The following is a 5653-nucleotide window of genomic DNA, read 5'->3' on the forward strand; positions in this document are numbered from 1 at the left end:
GCGCAAACCTGGCTCCCCGCACCAGGCGGGATTTGAGTGTTTTGTCCCTGTCACTTAGTGTTTGTCAATAGTACAGACGCCAGGGGCAGGACTCCAGGCTCTGCTTGAGGGATCCTGGCACAGGGTCTGGGAGGGAGAAAGGATTGTAGATTCTGAGCTGTGCTCTGGAGAGGAGGTAATAAGTGAAGGGGGCATTTTTGTGTCCTCCCCTTCTCAGTGTCCCCAGGGCTGGAATTCTACATTCCACAGGGCCAAATAAGGGGGTGATGCCACTTGGTTAATGAAAACCAGTGCTCCAGCTGAGGTTTGAACTCATAACCTCAGCATAGCTCCTCTCAGCACTGCCCTATAAGTACTGTGTGCTAACCAATTGCGCCACTGGAGCACCTGTTAATTAGGATTCTCTGAGACTCCTAGGTTGATACAGGCGACGGGTGACCCCAAAACATTCTCAGTGGAACTGAGAGCAGGTAGCGACAAGTGTTGTACTCGGTGGGGTGGATTCTTCTTAAGGCTTCCAGGCCCCATTTGACCCTTTTGTTCTTCCCTGTGTAATAGCAGAGCTGGTTAAGACTCAATGGAGAGTCTTCCTGCAGACCAACAGAGCTGAAATCACTGAGAACCAGCTCTAAGCATTAGTCCTGCTTTGGGACAGTGTCTCTCATGCAACAAACTGCCCAGTCTGCGCTAGCAGTGAGGCTCCCTCACTAACAGCTGAAATCAGGGAGAGCTGTGTGAAGTGCAGGGCCCCAGGGGGGCCTGAACAGGGGGGAACAACACCCCAGGTGCCCAGAGGAGGAGAGGTGTGTTGGGCTCCCGCCTGGGACTCTGCCTCCCTCCTGCCTAGCCCTGACTATGAAGCCTGGCCCTGGCCCTCCTTCCTTTAAATGCCATGTGGGCAAGAGGAAGAGTGTGGCAGCTGCAGGGACCAAAGTTGTGGGCATCAGGTGAAGCAGCGAGAAACAACCATCCTGTCACCCCACAGGAATCTCTAGCCAGACCGTTAAGTTCTGGGACCACCAACCAATAGCCGCCCATTGTACCAGCCAGACCAGAGACCTATCTCCAGTGGCCATCAGTCACCCAGCAGGAGAGAAAAACCTCACTCTAGTTGACCCTGAAAGAAGGTAGCCAAACACATTGAGCTCCAGGGCTTTGTAGCAAAGCAACATGTCACCACGAGGTCCCACTGAGATTTGAACTCAGATTCCAGGATTCAAAGTCCTGAGTGCTGCCCATTACACCATGGGACCTGCTGCTGTTTCATTTTCTAGACCCCTGTGACTCTTGGCTGGTTTGCACTCTGCACTTATTGCTTCCCACCATCAGCTTCCTCTCGCGGGACTCTCTCTCCTCCTCCAGTGACTGTGGTCCTGCACTACCGGATCCGTGGGTCCTGCCCTGAGTCCCTGCATCCCCCTGCTTTGTCTCCATTCCCTGCAGGCTGCAAAAATGTCAGGGGAGTCTGGTCCTCCCTTCACTCGATGCTCCCGCTCATATCAGCCAACTGCAGCCTCATCTCCTGGAACTCGGGCAGCTGTCGCTTGATCTGATCGTACAGTCACACGCTGACTGGCTCCCCTGCCTGGATGCTCTTGTGGAAATCCCACAGGTGACACTGCAGGACTTTGCACTGTTGGTTTCTTTAATGTTGTGGTGTTTCCATGACTGCTGGAACAAAGCCGCCAACTCCTCCCTCACCGACTCCCACCAATCCCCCTGGTAACCACAGAACCCTCTGATGCTTTCCCATTCTGCCAACACCTCCAGGCCTCGCCCCCCTGCTCCTTTATCTTGCAAGCTTTGGATGTTCAGCTTCCAATATCCTCTGCCCTGGGTCAGGGAATTGCCCACATTGAGCACACGGTGAGAGCTGCGTGATCTGAACAGTCCATTGGCTCCACCTTGCACTGGGCTGTCGACGTGCTCTCCTTCACGTAAATCTGGTCAATGCGACTCCTGGCCTGTCCCCGCAGAAAGGTGTATCCCCTCTGCGGCTGGTGTGAGCTCGGGTCAGAGGAATAGGAGGCTACCGCCCGCCCTCCACTGGTTCCACTGTGGAGAAACACGTTCTCTAAGCCAACCTCACTACAGACCTGCACCAGGTAGTGCTCATCATAGAAGAGTTTCCTCTGACGGTCGGGAAAACAGCACCAGCAGTCCTCAGGCCAGCTGCAACAATTGAAATCCCCCCCAACACCAAACACCGTGCGGTCCAGAGGAAGGGAGTCAGTTCCTTCATAGAACTTTCCTTTCATGCCTTAACTGGGAACTATACACACTCATATAGCCATAACCAGTGCTGCAGAACACAAAGTCCACCAGTAATGCTCTCCCTGGTGGGAGCTCCAGCGCTTTCTGTACTCGCACCATGAATGTGAAGAACAAGACTCCAACCCCATCATTCTTCACTTGCCAGGAGGACCAGAGAAATGGGCCCTTCCACCAATCACCCTCTGCCCATCAAGCTACCCTAGAGTTGTTAACGTGCATTTCCTGAACACCCACCATGTCCAAGTCCAGCAGCTCAAAGGCACTGAACATCAAGCATCTCCTCCTGGGCCCCCAAATCCCTTCCACCTTCCACATGGCCACATTCACAGATGCCAGTTCCAGGGCACTGCCCTTGCTCAGCTGCACAGAGGAGTTTTCCATCCCCTGTTCCTGCCTGTCACTGCCCAGCAGCCCTCTGGCACCATTCCTGAGGGCCACCCTGCCTCACTCTCTTCCTGCCATATTGGGTCCACCAATAACTCATGTAGGGAAGTAAGCTCCTGTCCCTGATTGTTAAAGGTCAGGCCAGCCAACTAGGGGCAGAAAACAAGCCACCACTGTACAAAGAGGGATAAAGGAACCTGCCAAAGCCTGCGATTGATCCAGGAACCTTTAAATCTTCAGTCTAATGCTCTCCCAACTGAGCTACTTTGGCAGCTGCATGGAAGTGTTTTGGCCTGTTGCTTCTCTGCCCGGGAGGTTTTTGCAGCAGTTGCACACAAAAAGGACGTCATTGGGAGCGGCCCATGAAGACAAGACTCGCTTTTCCCTGCCTTGATCAGCTTGACTTGCTGCCTCACCCTGTTCCTGCCCTAGTGCCCGGGTTGACCTGGTGGTGGAAGGGGACTGGGGGCCAGTGGCGCGGGGAGGAGGTTGAGCTGGACCCTGAGCTAGACTAGACCCTGGCAGTGAGAGTCTGGCCACCACTTGCCGCCCACCCTGTTGTCCTGGCTTCCCCCACTGGGCGTCATGTCGGGAGGGAAGTGGGGCTTCTGCCTCCCCTCCCCGATTTTCACACCGCAGAGGAGTGTGAACAGGAGAACGAACGGCTGCTCCACACCCCCACCGGAGGAACCCGACGCCCTTAGCTGCTCCCCTGCTCCCCCCCCCAGCAGTGCTACTGAGTGGAAGTGTCCTGTGCCCATAACACAGAGGTCGATTAATCAAAACCCTCTTCTGCCAGCACCAGGCCTCCTGCTTCTTACACTGGGCCTGCAAGCGAGGGGGCGGCTGGCACAGCGCCAGGAGTCTAACCTGTGAGGCAGGAGGCGGCTGACGCCCGCAGCCTGCTGGGGAGCTCCCAGAAGTTATTAAGGGACAGAGACTCCTCAATGCCCTTAGTAACAAGGGTTTGGGGGTCACCGAGGCCAGTAAGGGGGTCACTGTGTCGGCCCTATAACCCTGGGGTCAGGTCACTGTGCAGCTTTGATCTAGAGCTTGGATCCCAACAACCAACCAGCAGCCCACAGCCTCCCCCTGGGTCTGCCCCACCTGGTCACTCCTTACAGGCCGACCTTACCCCCCTTCCAGCCCCGGATTCGCCCCCTAATCATCCTACTGCCACTCAGAGCCACAGCCGTGGAGGTGCTGAAGGAGGGAGGGGTGACTCTAGGGTGGGGTTCTTCTCTAACGATGGCTGGCAGAAAGGTGGTGCTCAGCTCTGTCAGCGACCTGCCCAGGTGCCTCACTGCCAGGGGATGCAGACGTTTCTGTAAGGCCATTAAATGGGGTATTTGGCTTCTGAGTGAATGTACAATTATGAGAGGGAATTTCCATCCCACTTTCATACCCAGTTAAGAGATCCAGTGCCTTAATGGATAAGGCATTGGCTTCCTAAACTAAAGAATGTGGGTTTAAGTCCCATCCGGGGTAAAAAACTCCTTTCTTCTTGTATATTGCAAAGAAATCTTGGTGTTATTTTCACCAAGGATGCTGGGAGATGTTGGAACACAAAGTACTGCATCTTGGGAACAATCCCCCAGAAATGGCATCTTCCACTCCACAAATGCTTTCTAAACCCATCAGTAGCAAACACTTAATACTAGTGTTTGTCTGAGAATAGAGGGAAGGGGAGTGTTTACTCCAACACCTCAGTGAGTGAAACAGACAGAAAGAGCAAGGCTGTCCTGAAAGAGAATGGATCTGCCTGGAGACAAAGCAGACCCTGAGAATGAGCAACAGTGTGAAAAGAGGTTCAAATGTGTGTTAGGTGTTAGTTAGATTGGTCTGGCAAATATCAAGAAAATACCAATGCTCGTAGACTGATGCGGACACTGGCTGTTTCTGATCTTTTACTGAGAGTTCATTGAGAAATATTTTCCTTAACTAGGTTATGGAATATTGGGTGGGCTATGAAGGCACCATTCTTCCTGCTTTCGCCCTTGGAGACAACACAGCTACATGGCATGGGGCCAATTCTCACCTTCCAGTCAACTGCTAGAGAAGACAACACAGACAGGGACGGCAGCAGGGCAGCCTGGAGCTCCGCGGAGATGGTGGGACCAGGTCTCATCAATGGGGAGGTGGCCACCCCACCATGCACAAGGCTGAGCCAGCAAGTGTGGTGTGTGCTCCATGGTGCCCCTACTCATTGCACATGGTGGTGGAGGGCAGTTACTGAGTTTGGTTGGTCTGGCAAATTTAGGGCTTTGCTACACTTGCAGATGTAGAGCACTGGGAGTGAAACCAGCCCTCGGAGACCGCAGCAGGGAAACCGCTGCCGTGTGTTCACACTGACAGCTGCAAGCGCACTGGAGTGGCCACATTAGCAGCTCTGGCAATGCCACAGAGAGCAGTGCACTGTGGTAGCTATCCCAGTGTGCAAGTGGCTGCAACATGCTTTTCAAATGGGGGACGGGAGTGGAGTGTGACAGGGAGTGTGTTGTGTGTACGTGGGGGAGCGACAGTGTGTTTGGGGGGCTGAGAGTGTGTCAGCATGCTGTCTTGTGTGTTCGGACAGCAGCAGACCCCCACCTCCCCTCATACACACTCACAACAGCAGCATTCCACACTAATGGTTGCTTTGGCCTTGTCTACACTACAGGACTATTTCGAATCTACTTAAGTCGAATTTGTGGATTCGACCTTATGAAGTCGAATTTGTGTATCCATACTAAATACACAAATTCGAACTTCTGAGTCCACATTCACGGGGCCAGCGTCGACTTTGGAAGGGGTGCACTGTGGGAAGCTATCCCACAGTTCCCGCACTCCCCGCTGCCCATTGGAATGCTGGGTAGAGCTCGCAATGCCTGCTGGGTGAAAAAATGTGTCAAGGGTGGTTTTGGGTAACTGTCATCATTCAACCGTCACTCACAACAGCCCTCCCTCACTGAAAGCGCCGGCGGGAAATCTGATCGCGCCCTTCTCTGGTCAGTTA

At 53.8% G+C, this 5653-nt stretch overlaps 2 non-coding genes across 2 annotated transcripts; both read right to left on the minus strand.

The window, feature by feature from the left end:
• Positions 1 to 291: 291 nt before the first annotated feature.
• On the minus strand, positions 292 to 385 carry TRNAI-UAU. Its single transcript has 2 exons — positions 348 to 385; positions 292 to 327 (listed from the first exon to the last, which is right to left on the minus strand). It is a non-coding gene; the product is annotated as a tRNA-Ile (tRNA).
• A 796-nt stretch (positions 386 to 1181) lies between these two features.
• Positions 1182 to 1253, minus strand: TRNAQ-UUG. Its single transcript has one exon. It is a non-coding gene; the product is annotated as a tRNA-Gln (tRNA).
• Between the last annotated feature and the right edge of the window lie 4400 nt (positions 1254 to 5653).

Source organism: Mauremys mutica, unplaced genomic scaffold (genome assembly GCF_020497125.1).
Source record: "Mauremys mutica isolate MM-2020 ecotype Southern unplaced genomic scaffold, ASM2049712v1 Super-Scaffold_100267, whole genome shotgun sequence".
NCBI lineage: Eukaryota > Metazoa > Chordata > Testudines > Geoemydidae > Mauremys > Mauremys mutica.